The following is an 18,365-nucleotide window of genomic DNA, read 5'->3' on the forward strand; positions in this document are numbered from 1 at the left end:
TCAACCACAGCCGCAGGTCAGAGGGGCACTGCGCATACAGGTGCTCCAGTACAAATAAGTCAAGCAGGTCCTCTCTAGTTTGGGCCCCAGCTGTCCACTTGCGGGAGTATCCCTGCGCCCGGTTGACCAGTTGTAGGTATGTGACCTCCCGGGTCTTATGTTGACTCCGGAACCTCTTCCGGTACATCTCCGGGGTCAGCCCAAACTCGCGGAGCAGGGCCTCTTTGAACAGGTTGTAGTCCCCTGCCTCCGCCCCTTTCATTCGGCTGTACACTTCCATGGCGGTGGAGTCCAATAAGGGGGTGAGAAACTGGATCCTGTCTGCAGGGTCCACCTGGTGCAGCTCGCAGGCATTCTCAAAGGCCGTCAGGAAGGTGTCTATGTCCTCCCGCTCCTTACGCCGGGCCAGGAAGCTCTTATCAAAGCTCTTTGTAGGCTTGGGTCCCCCCTCACTCACCATAGCCGGGGCCTTACTGTTGTTCAGCTGGGCCAGTTCCAGCTCATGTTTACATTGCTTCTCCTTCTCCCTCTCCTCGTGTTCGCGTTGCTTCTCCTTCTCCCTCTCTTCGTGTTTACGCTGGTTCTCCTTCTCCTCCAGCTCACGCTGGCTTTGTCTCTCCTCATGTTCCCTCTGTTCCTTATGCTCCTCCAGCTCTCTCAGTTTTATCTCTCTCTCCAAGTCCAGCTGCCTGCGCTCCACGGAGGCCGAGCATCGCCGGGACGATCCCCTGCTGGGGGGTGAGCTTCGCCGGGCCGACCCCCTGCTGGCCGGGGGGGTCACGGTGCCCTCAGTAGCTGGGCTCCTCCTCCTCCTCCCCCTAGGCCTAGGGGTGGGAGGTCTCGGGAAGCCCTCAGCGGCCGGCTGACCACTCCCAGTGGGGACACACACTGGTGCCTGCGCTGCATCTGCCCGGCTGCTTCCCTCAGAGACAGGGATTGGTTCATTCACACGATCTGCGTCCTCCAGCTGGGCAATCAACTGGGCCTTGGTGAGCTTCCCACAGTGCAGCCCTCTCCACTGGCACAGCCCCACCAGGTCGCACTTGCGCTGCTGGGCATACATCTTCCTGCTGGCCGCTCGCAGGCCGGGGTGCTCGCCGCTCCCCACGGGTTCCAGGGGGAACCCTAGTGTGCCAGTCCTTGAGGTCACCCCCTCTCTGCCAGGGTCGAGCTGCAGACTCCTCCGCCCCTGGGATCGCTTGCTGTGATCCCCCGGGGGACCCTGTTACTGCAAAATCCTTCTCTCTGGTCACACTCTCCCGGGGGTTAATCGCCCCTTCGTTTTACTGCCGCCCCAGTCACTTACTGCAGGAAGCGCTGTCATCGGGGTGCAGTCGATCCCACCACTGCAACCAGTTGTCACGGAGTCTGGGGGAGTCCGGCCCTGCACCCCTCTTCCTGGGACCCACAGTGACTCTCAGCCAGCCAGTAAAACAGAAGGTTTATTGGACAACAGGAACACCGGATACAGCAGAGCTCGTGTTCAGAGCCAGGACCCCTCACTCTGGCCTCTTTGGGGGTTCAGGGTGTCTGGATTCCAGCACAGGTTCCCCTGCAAACCCACCACCCCGGTCCCAAAACCGAAGACTGACCCCACCCTCTCCACTCAGCTACTTTTCTTTTGTCCAGCTCCTAGGCCGAGGTGTCACCTCCCCTCCCCCACGCCTAGGTCATGTTACAGTCTGCAGACCTGCGTCTCACCTAAAATCCTCCCTGCTCTCCCATCCTCCCTGCTCTCCCATCCCCCACATAGAGAGTCCCTACTCCACCACAGTGGGTTTCCGGTACAGGGTTGTGTTTATGTGACCATCTCTTATCAGCACAGTACTGTCAAGGAACTGAACCACTTGAGTGAATTGATGTAGGCCGAGGTAGATGGAGGGATGGAAATTGTTAAAATTATGGTGGAATTCCTCAAGGGCTTCTTTTCCATGAGTCCAGATGATGAAGATGTCTTCAGTGTAGTGCAAGTACAGTAGGGGCATTAGGAGATGAGAGCTAAGGAAGCGTTATTTTAAGTCAGCCATAAAAATGTTGGCATACTGTGGGGCCATGTGGGTACCCATAGTAGTGCCGCTGACTTGAAGATATATATTGTCCTCAAATGTGAAATAGTTGTGGGTGAGGACAAAGTCGTGAAGTTCAGCCACCAGGTTTGGCATGTAACTAGTTCACAAAACTGCAGGGGGGTGTTGGGAAATCACTGCTCATGCCCCTGGCCAGCCTATTTCCCTTTGCCGCTCTGAAACGTGCCCCCATGTGCAGGCCCTGAAACTGGGCCCAGGGGCGGAAGGCCAGGGAGAGGCTTTGGCTAGGGCCAGCGCGTCCTTGCGAGGTAATTGTCTCTCTGGAGGTGAAAGTCATCAGTTCGGGGTGCGAAGGGAAGTGGCCGTAGAAGGAGAATGCAAGGCATGTGGTGGGCAGGCCAGGGATTTCTTTGTTCCCCCCTTGAAAAGGGGTCACCCTCCCTGTCACGGAATTGAACCCCGGTCTCCCACGTGACAGGCGGGGATACTCACCACTATACTAACGAGGAAAGGGGCATGGGGAAGGGCCTCAGCTCCCACAGACCAGCTACGGTCAGCGTACACCTACACCGTCGCATGGGCCCCAGCAGGCAACAGCACCCCTGGCCCTCTTCTGCTTCCCAAAGGCTTCGGCCGCAGCAACAGCCCTGGGAAAAGCCCTGGCCCTCCTCACCTGCCCTTGCCCAGCAGGACGCCTTTTTGGGCCTACACAGCTCCTCACACAACACCCGCCTGGGACCTTGCCCTCACCTACCAGCTCAGCAGCACCTTTTTTCCTCTCAAAACCTCCTCTTGCCACCCTCCCCCTTCCACACTTCACACTAACCTCATCACAAACTCACCCACAGCCCCTTTGGCTTATCAAGCGCCTCTGGAGGGACGCAGCTTCCCAGGCATGGAGATCCTTCCCTTCAACGCGCACTGGACGGACATTTGAAACACAGCCCTTTCCAGGAGGTAATGCGCTGCTTTTGGACCCTGGCGCCCAGCAAGAAGGCCTGGGACTCTTTTTCTGATGGATGGACCCCACTGACTTGCCTTTTCCAAGCAGAAACTGAGGACCGGCTGATGGTTTTCTTTGCAAACGGATGCCATCAGACTGAGCCACGAGGCGTGCTGCAGGATAGCCCCTCCCCACCAAAAATTAATGCCGTCACCCGGATTCGAACCGAGGTTGCTGCGGCCACGGCGCAGAGTACTAACCACTATATGATCACGGCCAGGCGCTGGGGGTGCAGGCAGCAGCCCACCGCAAAATGCTCAGCTCTGCGCTCTCGGGGCGGCCACCTACCTTGCCGGCGGCCACAGGTATTTCTCAAGTCTCCCCATTACAGTCACAGGTAAAATGCTGAGCAAAGGAAAAAATAGAGGAAGCCAATCCCATGCCTGTCCCTTTTTCTGTCTTCCTCCACCCCTGGACCAAGTCCCTCCCCGTTTGTCTGGGCCAATGTCCTCATGCCCCTGGCCAGCCTATTTCCCTTTGCTGCTCTGAAACGTTCACCCACATGCAAGCCCCAAAGCTGGGCCCGGGGGCGGAAGGCCAGGGAGAGGCTTTGGCTAGGGCCAGCGTGTCCTTGCCTCTCTGGAGATGAAAGTCATCAGTTTGGGGTGCGAAGGGAAGTGGCCGTAGAAGCAGAACACAAGGCATGGGGTGGGCAGATCAGGGATTTCTTTGTTCCCCCCTTGAAAAGGGGTCACCCTCCCCATTGGGGAATCGAACCCCAGTCTCTGGTGTGACAGGCGGGGATACTCACCACTATACTAACGAGGAAAGGGGCAAAGGGAGGGGCCCCAGCTCCCACAGACCAGCTACGGTCAGCGTACACCTACACCGTCGCATGGGCCCCAGCAGGCAACAGCACCCCTGGCCCTCTTCTGCTTCCCAAAGGCTTTGGCCGCAGCAACAGCCCTGGGAAAAGCCCTGGCCCAGCCGGACGCCTTTTCGGGCCTACACAGCTCCTCACACAACACCCGCCTGGGACCTTGCCCTCCCCTACCAGCTCAGCAGCACCTTTTTTCCTCTCAAAACCTCCTCTTCACACCCTCCCCCTTCCACACTTCAGACTCACCTCATCACAAACTCACCCACGGCCCCTTTGGCTTCTCAAGCGCCTCTGGAGGGACGCAGCTTCCCTGGCACGCAGATCCTTCCCTTCAACGCGCACTGGACGGACATTTGAAACACAGCCCTTTCCAGGAGGGAATGTGCTGCTTTTGGACCCTGGCGCCCAGCAAGATGTCCTGGGACTCTTTTTCTGACGGATGGACCCCACTGACTTGCCTTTACCAAGCAGAAACTAAGGACCGGCTGACATAGGCGGCAGGTTTGTATAATTTTTGGTGGGGCCCAAAATGGTGGTGCCCCCCTGCTCCCGCCCTGTAAGCTGATATAAAATGAAGCTACAACGCGTCAGTGCCACAAGATTACAAGGGTCAATTAAAAGTGGAAAGTCAGAAGCAGCACTTGCCTACTTCAATATACAGTATTATATTTTGTTGCACCTGTTGTGATGAAGTGGGAATGTTCTTAATATTTTCTCTGAATACTGTTTGGGTGCCTCAGTTTCCCCTGCAAGATGCCAACTGAAGGTGTTGGGGACAAAGAGATCAGGTGGCCTCCCTGTCTGGAAGAGACACAGAGGCCAGAGGAGGGAGTGTCAGTTTGGAGCTGGCTGGGGAAATGGGGAGAGACCCAGAACTTGGTTCTGGGCTCCCCACCCCCAAAGATGGACTTGACAGAGGGGTTCTGTTTTCTGTACCAACAAGCTCTGTTTAAACTGTGTTCCCGTCATCTAATAAACCTTCTGTTTTACTGTCTGGCTGAGATTCACATCTGACTGCAGAGTTGGGGGTGCAGGGACCTCTGGTTGCCCCAGGACCAGCCTGGGCAGACTCGCTGTGAAAAGTGCATGATGTGGAAGGGCATGCTGAATGCTCCGAGGTCAGACCCAGGAAGGTGTAAGCTTCTTGCCCTGGAGACAGTCTGCTCCGAGAGAGGAGGCTCTCCCAGAGTCCTGACTGGCTTTGTATGGAGTTGTTCCAAAGCATCCCAGCATCCCCTTCCACACCATGCGCTTCCCGGAAGTCCGCACAGGCACTGACACTCCCTCCTCTGGCCTTTGTCTCTTTTCCAGGCATTAGGAGGCCACCTGATCTCTTTGTTCTCCAACACCTTCAGTTGGCACCTTGCAGGAGCGTGGCCCAGGCCATCAGTTGCCCGGAGACAGGGTTGCGGCCATTCTCTGTGCAGATGGCATCACACTGGCCCTCTAGGGCTCTACAACAATCACACCCCCTTATCCCACCAACTAGATCCTTGAGAAATGCATAGGGGAAACTGAGGCACCCACGCAGTATTCAGAGAAAACATTAAGAATATTCTCACTTCGTAACACCTGTATACGACTAGTTATACACTTTAAAGGGTGTAAAATGATCAAGTATTGTGCTAAACACAATGATACTCCAAACTGACCACCAAATTTAAATTGAGTGTTTTTCCCCTCAAGTGAGGGCTCTGGGGTGGGGCTGGGGATGAGGGGTTGACAGTGCAGGAGGGTGCTCAGGGTTGGGGTGCTGGGGGTGCAGGCTCTGGGGTGGGGCAGGGCTGGAGATAAGGAACTTGGGGTGCAGACAGGCTACCCCAGGGCTAGGGCCAGAGAGGACCCCCCCCGAGGCAGCACACTCACTCTGCACCATGGTCACTGCACATGCTCCTAGGGCCTCTCTCAGGTCCAGAAAGCCCACTCGCCTCCCCTGTGGTGGGTACCGGGCGGGGGGTTGCCATCAAGTGTGGCCTCCCCTGTTGCTGACCCTCACCATAGCCTCACTGGGGATGGAGGATGGGGCTGCCCCTTGCCCAGCGTGGGGCAGGAGTGGGGACTGCAGGGTGGTGGCTGGGGGGGGGGGGGAAACAGGGTGTCACAAAATTCACCCAAGCCCCAGCTGCTCAAGTCTAGGGAGCCCCCCTCCCACATCTCCCCTGTGGTGGGTGGGTGGGTGCTGGGGGGCAGGGGGAACTGCCAGCACATGCAGCTTCCTTCTTCCCCTGCTGCAGCCTGCTGCCTCTCACTCTTGTCTCACTGGGGATGGGGCTGCCCCTTGCCCAGCACTGGGCAGGAGTGGGGCTGTGGGGGGAGGGGGCGGATCACAGGGTCAAACCTCACAGAAGCCCCAGCAGCTGCTCAGGTGAGTGAGGTCCACTCCAGATGTCCATCTCCTGGCCAGAGTCCCCCTTGGCGTCTCTTCCAGGTGGGTGCTGGGGGGGGGGCGGGAGAGAGGTCTCCCAAGCATGTGTGTGCCTCCTCCCCCCTCCTCTCTCCCCCTCCCCCTCCCTTGGTGCTCCAACAGGCTGCCGGCCACTGATCTTTATAGCCTTAGGCCAGGGGTCGGCAACCGGTGGCTCGCGGCTCGCCAGGGTAAGCACCCTGGCGGGCCGGCCCGGTTTGTTTATCTGCCGCGTCGGCAAGTTCGGCCGATCGCGGCTCCCACTGGCCACGGTTCGCGGTCCCAGGCCAATGCGGGAGGCAGGAAGCGGCGCAAGCCGAGGGATGTTCTGGCCGCGGCTTCATGCCTCCCGCATTGGCCTGGGACCGCGAACCGCGGCCAGCGGGAGCCGCGATCGGCCGAACTTTCCGACGCGGCAGATAAACAAACCGGGCCGGCCCGCCAGGGTGTTTACCCTGGCGAGCCGCGAGCCACCGGTTGCCAACCCCTGCCTTAGGAAGAAGCAGCTGCAGGCAGCCGGCAGCACAAGCAAGGGAGAGAGGCACTGGCTGGTTTTTTTTTTTTCAGGCAGAGAAGCTCCAAGGTGAGGGGGCGGGGGACGCTCCAGGCAGGGCCAGGGGAGAAACCCAGCTCCAAATATTGGTGGAGCACAGCCCCCAGTCTTGAATATTCCTGGTGCTCGAGCACCTCGAGCCCATATAACCTGCTGCCCCTGGGTGGGGGCTTGGACCCAGGATGGACCGGAAGCCCCCTATCAGCTCCCCACTCCCCTAAGTTCCCTGTGCAGCAGCTGCCTACAGTTCAGCTGTGTCCCTCCCCTCACTGCCATGTGCTGCTCCTGCCCTCTGCCTTGGAGCTGCTCCCCCAGACTCCTGCTTGCTGTGCCGGGGGGAGGGAAGGAAGAGGGGGGGCTAATGTCAGGGTGTCCCCCTACCTCCTGCTCCTGCACCCCACTTACCCTATCTTCCATAGAGCAGGGCTCAGGAGGGAGAGAGCTTGCAGCAGCTGGGGTCTCAGCAAGCTGATCTAATTAACAAGGCAGTGTACTTAAGGGAAATGCGCATATCTCCCTCCATTCCTGCTGCCTTGCAGAGTGAGAGAGTTAACCCTTGAGGGCTCAGCCAATTGCTAGTTCATCCTTTAGCAGTAAGGGAAATATCCCACCCTCTGACTCCTCCACCTCAACCAAGCTTCACAATCATCATCACTGTGTATCAGTATTAAATTGTTTGTTTAAAACTTATACTCTGTGTGTGTGTGTGTGTGTGTGTGTGTGTGTGTGTGTGTGTGTGTGTGTGTGTGTGTGTGTGTACACACAAACAGTCTTTTGTCTGGTGAAAAATATTTCCCTGGAACCTAACCCCCTCATTTACATTAATTCTTATGGGGAAATTGGATTTGCTTAACATCGTTTGCTTAAAGTCGCATTTTTCAGGAACATAACTACAAGGTTAAGTGAGGAGTTACTGTATAGACTGCTAGTTGGAAAAGCGAGAGGGGAGAGCACAGACTGAGTGGTTAGGCTTTGTATACTGAATAAAAGAAGGAGTTTTTTCAGTGTACCAGAAATCTAGTTATGAGGAAGGTTAGATATAATAGCTTTATTTAGAAACTTGCATAACGCTTAGGTGCAGATAGTCTGGTTTTCTTTTTGCTGGGATGGGTTTTGAGTAAATCATTAGTCTGCTTGGTTTCTTTCATAATCTGAAGTGGATTGAGCCTCTAAATCCTTCTACTCCTCTCCTCTCCCCCTCAAATGTGAAGGGGAACAACCTCAACCTTTTGTCTTATTCTGCTTTGTAGGAGAAAGATGCTCTATTTAAATAGTCGTGATCCATGTAGGTTAATTCTTATGCTGAATGGCGGGTAGGAGAGTGTATAAATCATTGGAAACTCTTGCTGCACTCCCGGTGTGGCCTGTGTTTTTCTTTGTTTTAAAATGAGACTATCTACTTTTTATGTAAATATATTTGGGTGGTTTCACTCATATTTATATTGCTATGAATTTCATGTGCTCTTGTCTCACAGCAGACATGGGGGGAAAGCCTGTGGCAATGGACTTTGCAAAATTATAGACTAGTGATTCTCAACCTGTGACCCAATCAGCAGCTGCGGCCGATGTGGCATCCTCAGGGCCATACAGGTAGTATATAGTGTGTGGATTCTGCTCACATAACACAGAGAAAGTTGCCTGTGCAGCTCACAATAGTAAATAGGGTCAGATCAGAAGATATCTTCTTTCCAAGTGGGAATTGTGCAGGGAGGAACAACAGACCTAGTGCAGCTGTGTTGCCACTGTCTACTAGCACTGAAATGGTTCAGAATGCCTTGGGTCAAGTGGCACCAGTTCTAAAAGTAAGGGTGATTTAGTGCAGTGGTTCTCAAACAGGGGTATCCAATGGTCTTCCAGGGGGTACATCAACTCATCTAGATATTTGCCTAGTTTTACAACAGGCTACATAGAAAGCACTAGCAAATTCGTAACAAATTAAAATTCATACATTGATTTGTTTATACTGTTCTCTATACTACTATACACTGAAATGTAAGTACAATACTTATATTCAAGTGATTTATTTTTATAAATATTGCATCTGATTATGTAAGGCAGTAGTTTTTAAGTGAGGTAAAACTTGGGGGAATGCAAGAGAAATCAGACTCCTGAAAGGGGTACAGGTGTCTCTAAAGGTTGAGAGCCACTGATTTAGTGCAGGTACCACCGGTAACATAGAACCCTGCAAAAACTTCTAGTGCAGATGAATTTGAGAGCAAGCCAGAGAGAAACAGCTGCGGAGCATGCTAGAAAGGGCTGACCTGTCCGCATTGTCTGTGCCTGACAGGCTGTCATGTGGTACGGAGGAGCCTGTGAGAGGTATCCCAAAGCAAGAGGGTTTGATTAGTTGCTAGGAGCTCCACATGCTAATCAGGAGGTGTGTTTCTGTAAATAGCGACATAAACATCTTCTAATGGACAGTGTTCTAAAGCTGTCTCAATTGTGCTTAATGAAATGGGAGCCTGGTTTTAGATTTTTGGTCTTTAATTCTCTGGGGGTGAAACCTGTTGTATGAAAACATTCACCGTGGGAAGAAAGCTTGCGCACGTTAGCCTGGGTGTGTAGCCAAGCACAGCTTTGTTAAGACTATACTTTCAGGGATCATTTCTATAGTTTGTAACTAGAGAAGTATGGTTGAAAGTGTCTGACCTTGCTAACCACAATGAAGAGTTAAAGTGTTCTCTTCTGAGCATGAAGTGAGTGGATAGTGGTGCTTTAATGCATCTGCTATCTCCTATTGATGAGTGTTCTTGCTTTCCTTTTGGGAAATTGAGAGGAAAAGAACACAGACTGAGTGGTTAGTCCTTATAAAACAAGTTTAAAAATAAAATATCATAGTAGCTGGAGGGCAGTCTCCAGCTACTATGATATTCCAGGCAGGACTGAATCTCCAGGAGACAAAGCTTAAAGAAGAGAATGACCTGGGAGTCATTCCCGTTTTTGCCCTGGCATCCCTGTCCGACCTCACTGAGGCCAGCCAGGAGCACTCGCGGGACGAAGATGACAGATACCAGTCCTACTGTACCGTCTGCCGTCCGGAAGGGAAGGGGATGCTGCTGCACCGCGTCTGCCAGCAGAATCCAGTAGACATACGTTGACATTGAAAAAAGGCGAGAAACAATTTTTTTCCATTTGCTTTCGGGGGGCGGGGGAGCGACATATACCCTGAACCACCCGTGACAATATTTTTGACCCTTCAGGCTTTGGGAACTCAGCCAAGAATTCAAATGGTTTTCAGAGAGTGCGGGAACTGTGGGATAGCTACAGACATCAGTCGCCCCTCCCTCCATGAGCATCCATTTCATTCTTTGGCCTTCTGGTACGCTTGTCTCAGCTCCTTAAGTTTCAGCACTGTGTTGAGTCCCTGCTGTAGCTTCTGTCTATCATGACCTTGGAGATTTTTTCAAATGCTTTGGCATTTTGTCTTTTGGAACGGAGTTCTGATAGAACAGATTCATCTCCCCATACAGAGATCAGCTTCAGTATCTCCCGTACGGTCCATGCTGGAGCTCTTTTTTGATTCTGGGACTGCATGGTCACCTGTGCTGATCCAGCGCTCCATGCTGGGCAAACAGGAAATTAAATTCAAAAGTTCGCGGGGCTTTTCCAGTAAACCTGGCCAATGCATCTGAGTTCAGATTGCTATCCAGAGCGGTCACAATGGTGCACTGTGGGATGGCACCTGGAGGCCAATACCATTGAATTGTGGCCACACTAACCCTAATCCGACATGGCAATACCGATTTCAGTGCTACTCCCCTCGTCGGGGAAGAGTACAGATACCGGTATTAAGAGCCCTTTATATCGATATAAAGGGCTTCGTTGTGTGGATTGGTGCAGGGTTAATGTGATTTAACGCTGCTAAATTCGATATAAACTCGTAGTGTTGACCGGACCAGAGAGAGCAGCAGGTTTCCCCTATTGTTTCCTGCTCTTGTTTTCTTGACTAGTTTCTCCTCTGCACCAACTTGCTGTTTTGTATTGTGAGCCTGGCTAGCTCAGTTGGCAAAGCATCAGACTTTTAATCTGAGTGTCCAGGGTTCAAGTCCCTGGTCAGGTGATAAACTACTCACCAAGATCTTACGCTGGAGTCCTCTTTGATGTTACTTTTTCTCTTCAGGATTTTCCCTTTCCTCAGAAGGACCTTTTTGTGTGTGGGTTTGAAGGGGCAACTTCCTGACAGCCCCTCTGTCCTTGCAGCCTGGAGGAATAAAGGCCTCTGGGCACAGAGCATGTTCCTCCCCTGCACATACACACACACACACACACACACACACACACACACACACAAACACACAGAATATCCCTAAGGAATTAGAATCACCTGCTGCCTTCCCCTGTCCTGCTGGATCCCCAAACGAGGATGCTCTTTAGCTTAAACCCATGTCCCCTCTTTTCCCAGTGCCCCTCAATCCCAACCCTCAGTCCCTCCTATGCTCACTGCTCCTCACTCCCAACCAGAGCCTGCTCCTCTTCACCCTTCTCCTCAATCCCAATTTAAACAGCCACACTGGGCTGGACCAAAGGCCCACCTAGCTCTGTGTTTTGTCCTCTGCCAGTAGCCAATACCAGGTGCCCTAAAAGTTAAGCAACAAGGCACCACTGGGAGTTGAATCCAGGATCTTCTGTTTACAAGACAGGTGCTTTAGCCAACTAAGCCATGGTGCCTGCCCATGGCAAAAACACAGTGTCTGCCCACACCTGACTCCCTGCCATCCCCACCGGGGCCTGACAAGCTTTGCTTGTGTTTGGATTCTGCAAAGCAGAGGAGCAGATGAGGTTTTCCTTGCAAGCTGTGTGTGTGTGTGTGTGTGTGTGTGTGTGTGTGTGTGTGTGTGTGTGTGTGTGTGAGAATCTTTGGCCAGGTCTGCACTGCAAAGTTATTTCAGCATCATTATATTCCTCAGGTGTGGGAAAAACAGACAACGCACCCTCGTTCAGCAGCTTGTGGCTGGTACACACACTGCAATGCCACGTCTGGCCACAAAACTGCCCTGTTTTGGTGACAAAATAAAACCACCTCGACGAGAGGCCTAGAGCTTTGTGCAGCAAACTTAAAGTGACAAATTTTCAGTGTAAATGCTGCTGGTCATTATATCACTATAACTGGCTTCTACCAGTATCCCATAATGCCCGCTGTGAACTCGCCTGCCCTGCAGTCCTGCTACAGAGGCTGGGCCCCTCCCCTTTCAGAGCCCTCCCATTTTTAAAAGCCCTGGGGTGTTGTTCCCCCCTGTTCAGGCACCCCTGGGGCCCTGCACGTCACACAGCTCTCCCTGATTTCAGCTGTTAGTGAGGGAGCCTCACTGCTAGCGCAGACTGGGCAGTTTCTTGCATGAGAGACACTGTCCCAAAGCAGGACTAAAGTTTGGGAATAGATTCATAGACTTAAGGTCAGAAGGGACCATTATGATCATCTAGTCTGACCTCCTGCACAATGCAGGCCACAGAATCTCACCCACCCACTCCTGTAACAAACCCCTAACCTATGTCTGAGTTATTGAAGGCCTCAAATCGTGGCTTAAAGACCTCAAGGTGCAGGGAATCCTCCAGCAAGTGACCCGAGCCCCATGCTGCAGAGGAAGGCAAATGTCCGAGAACAATTCTAGGAGAAGGTGAACGCAGAGCAATGACACTGGCGATGCCCAGACGTCCAGTTGGGGCAGCATGGAAATTAATAACGGGAAGATCATTTGCGAAATTAGTCGTCACTGACAAGATTTGTCTCTGTTCCTATTTCATGCTGTGGTGTTAGTTAGAGGAATCAGTACAGATTTTTACTATATTAATTAAACACTTAATTTTATTTACCCAAGCCAAAAACTTAGTGTCACTTATTTTTTCTATGTCCTAGCAAGAATGAATTGAATTTTGTGACTTTCTGGAAAGTGCAGCGAGACTAAATGTGGGGAATTCAGTCTGTGTATTTGTGAGCTGATGTTTTCCTCTCACAGGTCAGTGCCTGCATTGAAATACCAAGAGGGATCTAAGGGCTGGTGTACGCTGGGCACTGAACTGGCAGAGCGACGTCTCTCAGGGTGTGAATCCCCCCTCCCCCCAAACCCATAGAGTTAAGGTGACCTAAGCCCTGGTTAGATAGTGCTAAAGAAAAGGAAGAATTGTTCTGTCCATGTAGCTATTACAGGGATGGGAAAACCCCTCCAATCACTGTCTACTCCAAAGTGCTATAGCAGTGCCACAGCAGCATTTTAAGTGTTGACAGAGTGAAAGTAGATCTGGCTCCAGTTTGCACTGTGGATGCTCAGGTACTAAGACTACAGTAATAATAACAACAGTGCAGTGCTTGCGTAGTTGGCAGGATTTGAACCTGCGCGGGGTGACCCCAATGGATTTCTAGTTAATCGCCTTAACCACTCGGCCACAACTACTTGATGTACACTTGTATCATTACATGATGATTATGTTCTCACTGAATTGCCACTTCAAATTGCTCAGACCAGCTTTCCCAGCACACTCATGACTGCGCATCAGTGTAAGTGTGTCCTTGGCTGAACAGCGAGAATTCCTGCCCATTTCCCTTCCAGCTGCAGCAGGATGAGAGTGTGTTTGTGTTAATGACATTGCTGTAGATTGTTGTTCATTCCCGTCTCTGACAATTCAGACAGTCCCTTTCCTAGTCAAATCTCCAGCACATCGTTCCAATAGCAGGGGGCAGGATTTCTCTGGGGCACTGAAATTTTTTCGAGGGCTGGTGCGTGAACTCAGCCTTGCATTCCACCCTTGATGTTTCATGGACTAACAACAGCAGCAGAAAGAAAGAGCTGAGCCAATATCTCCCTGGCAGGGATGCAGGTGCCAAGTCCCCTCTGTCTGACCGTCGCCATTGCTGGAGAGAAGGGTTCACTGGAATCAAATGTCCTGGCTCAGACCAGAGACACAGGGAGGTTTCACTGTTCAAGGATCAGTGCAAAGGAAATTTTGTCTCTGTGTGAAACTGAGGTCAGAAATGAAACGTCCACATGGTGGGTGAAGGACTCGGGCTGAGAAATGATTTAACAGGGGTTTGTATCAATGTATTGCCCTGATTAAAATCTAAGGCTAAAAGGCAGCCACTGTTGTTAGTACTTGTACCTGTGTAGGGACACCCCAGTGGGTGCAAGTCCATTGCCTTCACCGGGGCAGTCGATTATTTTATCAAGGTACAAATTTCTTGGTCAAGGCCTAGGCTCCAGAGAAAACAATACACTGCTGATAGGAAGAAGTACATCAAAAGATTTTGCAGCCACCATGGGCATAACTATGATGTGTCGTGTTTCACTCTTTATACCTGGTGCCACCTCCTTTCCCTTTGGCCTTGTAGTTGACCAAGGGCAAAGCTGAACATCTCCTCAGATACCAGGGAGTGTTTATGTCCATTCCTGCGAGCTACACAGGGGTTTGATGTTGCTGCTTTCAGTCCTCCGGCTCTGCCGGGATAAGGCACAATTCAGGCTGTCACTGAACTGAAGGAGGAAGATCAGATTTTGACAGGCAGAGGGACGCCTCTTCTTAAAGGGGTTTGTCTGGCTGGCAGTCCTAGTTCCCAGGTCTCGCCCGAGGGGCTCCAGCAGTTTTGGGACCAGGTCACTCCCTTGGCCCCACCTGCTGCCCCCAGGCGCTCCCCCCAGGGGCCCCGGCAGTGCAGCGGAGCTGAGCAGTGTCTGCCTGCTCGCTCCAGTGGCTGCCAGCCCCTCCCCATGGCAGGACAGGGTGGGTCTGTGCCTCCACGTGCTGCCCCCGCCCCGAGCCCCTGCAGCCAATGAGATGATGCAGGGGCAGTGTCTGGGGGCAGCAGCACACGGAGGCCCCCAGCCCACCCCGCCTTGGAGCCCCAGGTAAGCGCCACACTCCTGACTCCCTCCCAGAGCCTCCCTCCCCCCCTCCCCACATACCCCTTCCCACTCCCAAACTCCTTTCCAGAGCCTGATCCCCCCTACACACACCCCTGCCCCCAACTCTCTCCCACAGCCTGCACCCTCTCCCTCCATACCCCCAGCCCCCAAACTCCCTCCCAGAGCCTGCACCCCCTCCCCCTTCCCACATGCCCCGTCCTGCCTGCCCCCAGTCTCCCACCCAGAGCCTGCAACCCCACCCCTCCTCCTGTTCCCGCTACCCCCTGCCCCAGCCCAGAGCCTGCACCCAGCACCCAAACTCCATCCCGGAGCCTGCACCCCAGAACCCCTCCCCCACTGAAACTCCCTCCCAGAGCCCAACCTCTCACCCCTTCTGCACCCAAACTCCCCCCAGAGCCTGCACTCCAATCCCCAGCCCAGGGCCTGCACCCTAGACCTCCTCCCCCCACCCAAACTCCCTCCCAGAGCCTTAGGCAGGTGAGGGGCAGAGTTTTGGGGGGCGGGTTCTGGGCGGTATGAGTGACATTATTGGCCCACTGGGAGGACTGGCACTGGCCCTAAGGTAAATTGAGGTTGAGACTCTGCTTTAAGGGATTGGAGCAATGCTGGAGAGACTGACGGGCAGGGAGCTGGGGAGCTGTGTGTGCTCCAAGGAGAGTTGTTGTTGTGCTCTGTTGACACAGAGCGGGGGTGGGGAGTTTGTAAGCTGTGGTGTTTGTACAGAGATAAAGTTTACTAACCCCCAGATTAAAAACTGTTCCTGCTCTAGGCTATACATGACACTCCTTGTTGAGAGTATAGATCAGCGGTTGAATGTTTCCCTGCAGGGTAATGGGTTCCTAATGCCCTCCCTGGTCAGAGCTCCAGCACCTTCTGTACTCGCACCATGAATGTGAAGAACAAGACTCCAACCCCATCATTCTTCCCTGGCCCGGAGGACCAGAGAGATGGGCCCATCCACCAATCACCCTCTGCCCATCGTCCTATCCCAGTTCTGACCTCCAGACTCACAGCTCTGCTGGTGCCCCTCACTCCCGACCCGCAGCCCCCTGGGTTCCCCCCAGCTCTAGTGGTGCCCCTCACTACCAACCCGCAGCCCCTGCTATCCCAGTCCTGACCTCCAGACTCACAGCTCTGCTGGCGCCCCTCACTCACGACCCACAGCCCCTGCTATCCCAGTCCTGACCTCCGGACTCATAGCTCTGCTGGTGCCCCTCACTCCCGACCCGCAGCCCCTGCTATCCCAGTCCTGACCTCCAGACCCACAGCTCTGCCGGTGCCCCTCACTCCCGACCCGCAGCCCCTGCTATCCCAGTCCTGACCTCCAGACTCACAGCTCTGCTGGTGCCCCTCACTCCCGACCCGCAGCGCCCTGGGCTTCCCCCAGCTGTACCGGTGCCCCTCACTCCCGAACTGCAGCCCCCTGGGCTCCCACTGAGCTCTGCAGTCACTGCGCTACTGGTGCCCCTCACTCCCGACCCTCAGCCCCTGCTATCCCAGTCCTGACCTCCAGAATCACAGCTCTGCTGATGCCTCTCACTCCCGACCTGCAGCCCCTGTAAAACTGATGAATGAAATTGTTTTTAATTGTTCAGTTTATCCATGTAACTTCTGTTCACCATTAACTACACTTGGCTATATTGTAACTTCTGTTCACTGTTTGCCATATTGTAATTCAAACCCCGTTTTAAAACACTCACTCCATTTTGTAATAGCTTCCTCCAACCTTCATTTTTGCAAACCCTGCTGTAATCTTATTAGTTTAGTTTAGATGTGTGACTGAGGCATGTGTGGATGATGGAATCAACCTCCAGCCCCAGCCTGTCCTGATGAAACAGAGGGGGGGGGCCTCTGCCCTGGGCCTCAGCGAGTCCAAAGGTGGCCTTGTTTGTCCCCCCTGAAACCTGCTAGTGTCCCCCCAGCGGGCCCAGGACCCCTGGTTGAGAACCACTGCCCTACCCCACAAATCACAGCAATGTTCAGGTTACTGCCAGTCATAGAATCTCAGGGTTGGAAGGGACCTCAGGAAGTCATCTAGTCCAACCCCCAGCAACTAGTCAGATACCAACTCACAAGGATTCAATAAAGTCTAATCACATTCTTACAATTCTAATACCTCTTTTAACAATACTAACATAGCTGGAATCAGTCTGACTCATCTATGTGTTTGTCCATGTTCAATTAAGACATGGGGGCTTTTGCAAGAGCTAACACCTCATCTGCCAGTGTCAGAGGCAGGATGGGCAGGGATGGTGTGTCTCGCCTCTTTGCCAGAAGCTGGGAATGGGTGGCAGGGGATGGATCACTTCATGATTCCCTGTTCTGTTCTTTCCCTCTGAAGCACCTGGCATTGGCCACTGAGCTAGATGGACCAGTGCTCTGATGCAGTCGGCCATTCTTATGTTCACAGTCTGTATGAGGAATATCTACTCATTTGGACTCGCTGGGAGGCACAGAAAGAAACAAGATGTGCTGAGCAAGAAGGCCCAGTCTCAGAGCCCCCAGGGTCACACTTGCCAAAAGCTAAAACTAGGCCCAGCCCATGAAAGGGGCACTCCCAGGAGAGACTATATAAAGGCTGGAGCATCCAACAACTTTGTAAACCCGAGACAGCTGCCTTGGGGACAATGACAGGGAGAATCCCCCAAAGTGACTCCTTTGATTCTGCTCTTCTCTGGCCTTTGATTCATAGAATCATAGAACTGGAAGGGACCTTGAGAGGTCACCAGTCCAGTCCCCTGCACTCAAGGCAGGACTAAGTATTATCTAGACCATGCCTGAGAGGTGTTTGTCCAGCCTGCTCTTAAAAATCTCCAATGGTGGAGATTCCACAACCTCCCTACGCAATTTATCCCAGTGTTTAACCACTCTGACAGTTAGGAAGTTTTTTCCCCAATCTCCATCCTAAACCGCTCTTGCTGCAATTTAAAGCCATTGCTTCTAATCCTACCCTCAGAGGTTAAGAAGAACAATTTTTCTCCCGCATCTTTGTAACAACCTTTTATGTACTTGAAAACTATTACCATGCCCCATCTCAGTCTTCCCTTCTCCAGACTAAACAAACCCCAATGTTTTCAATCTTCCCTCATAGGTCATGTTTTCTAGACTTTTAATCATTTTTCTTGCTCTTCTCTGGACTTTCTCCAGTTTGTCCACATCTTTCCTGAAATGTGGCACCCACAATTGGACACAGTACTCCAGTTGTGGCCTAATCAGTGTGAAATAGAGCAGAAGAATTATTTCTCGTGTCTCGCTTACAGTACTCCTGCTAATACATCCCAGAATGAGGTTTTCTTTTTTTGCAACAGAGTTACACTGTTGACTCATATTTACTTTGTGATCCACTATGACCCCCAGATCCCTTTCTGCAGCACTCCTTCCTACGCAGTCATTTCCCATTTTGTATGTGTGCAACTGATTGTTCCTTCGTAAGCGGTGTACTTTGCAGGTGTCCTAATTGAATTTCATCCTATTTACTTCAGACCATTTCTCCAGTTTGTCCAGATCATTTTAAATTTTAATCCTATCCTCCAAACCACTTGCTACCCCTCCCAGCTTGATATCGTCCACAAACTTGATAAGTGTAACAGAGACTGTTACTAGGAGGGTTTCACGATTTCTCAGAGGGTTACACCTGGTGGGAGGGGGCTAGGCCTGTACTGGAATAAGGTCACTCTGTTCTTCACAGTGTGGCAGAACCTAAAA

At 52.6% G+C, this 18,365-nt stretch overlaps 2 non-coding genes across 2 annotated transcripts; one reads left to right on the forward strand and one right to left on the reverse strand.

The window, feature by feature from the left end:
• The first annotated feature begins 9,389 nt into the window (after positions 1-9,389).
• LOC123359181 lies at positions 9,390-9,606 on the forward strand. The gene has a single exon (XR_006575832.1). It is a non-coding gene; the product is annotated as a small nucleolar RNA U3 (small nucleolar RNA).
• A 3,508-nt stretch (positions 9,607-13,114) lies between these two features.
• Positions 13,115-13,196, reverse strand: TRNAS-AGA. Its single transcript has one exon. It is a non-coding gene; the product is annotated as a tRNA-Ser (tRNA).
• Positions 13,197-18,365: the final 5,169 nt, after the last annotated feature.

Source organism: Mauremys mutica, unplaced genomic scaffold (assembly GCF_020497125.1).
Source record: "Mauremys mutica isolate MM-2020 ecotype Southern unplaced genomic scaffold, ASM2049712v1 Super-Scaffold_100101, whole genome shotgun sequence".
In the NCBI taxonomy this organism is placed as follows: domain Eukaryota; kingdom Metazoa; phylum Chordata; order Testudines; family Geoemydidae; genus Mauremys; species Mauremys mutica.